Source organism: Labeo rohita, chromosome 22 (genome assembly GCF_022985175.1).
Source record: "Labeo rohita strain BAU-BD-2019 chromosome 22, IGBB_LRoh.1.0, whole genome shotgun sequence".
Classification (NCBI taxonomy): domain Eukaryota; kingdom Metazoa; phylum Chordata; class Actinopteri; order Cypriniformes; family Cyprinidae; genus Labeo; species Labeo rohita.
In genome coordinates, this window is record NC_066890.1 from 8,430,681 (window position 1) to 8,431,095 (window position 415).

Consider the following 415-nt stretch of genomic DNA (forward strand, 5'->3'; position numbering starts at 1 on the left):
TTTCAAAGATGTAAAAAAAGTTTATGAATTTACAAACTTTTGAAAGGTAGTGCAGTTCCTCCAAATGAATGTTCCTCCCACTTAAAGGGATAGGTCACCTAAAAATCAAAGTTTTGTCATTAATTACTCACCCTCATGCCGTTCCAAACCCGCAAGACCTCCGTTCATCTTCTGAACAGAAATGAAGCTTTCTCACCCTCCATAGACAGCAAGGGTACCACCACGGTCAAGACACAGAAAGGTAGTAAAGACATTGTTAAATAGTCCATGTGGCATCAGTGGTTCAACTGTAATTTTATGAAGCTATGAGAATGCTTTTTGTGTGCCAAGGAAACAAAAATAATGACTTTATTAAACGATTTCTTCCCTTCTGGGACAGTCTGTTGTCATTATTAAGAGTACCACGATGTATGCG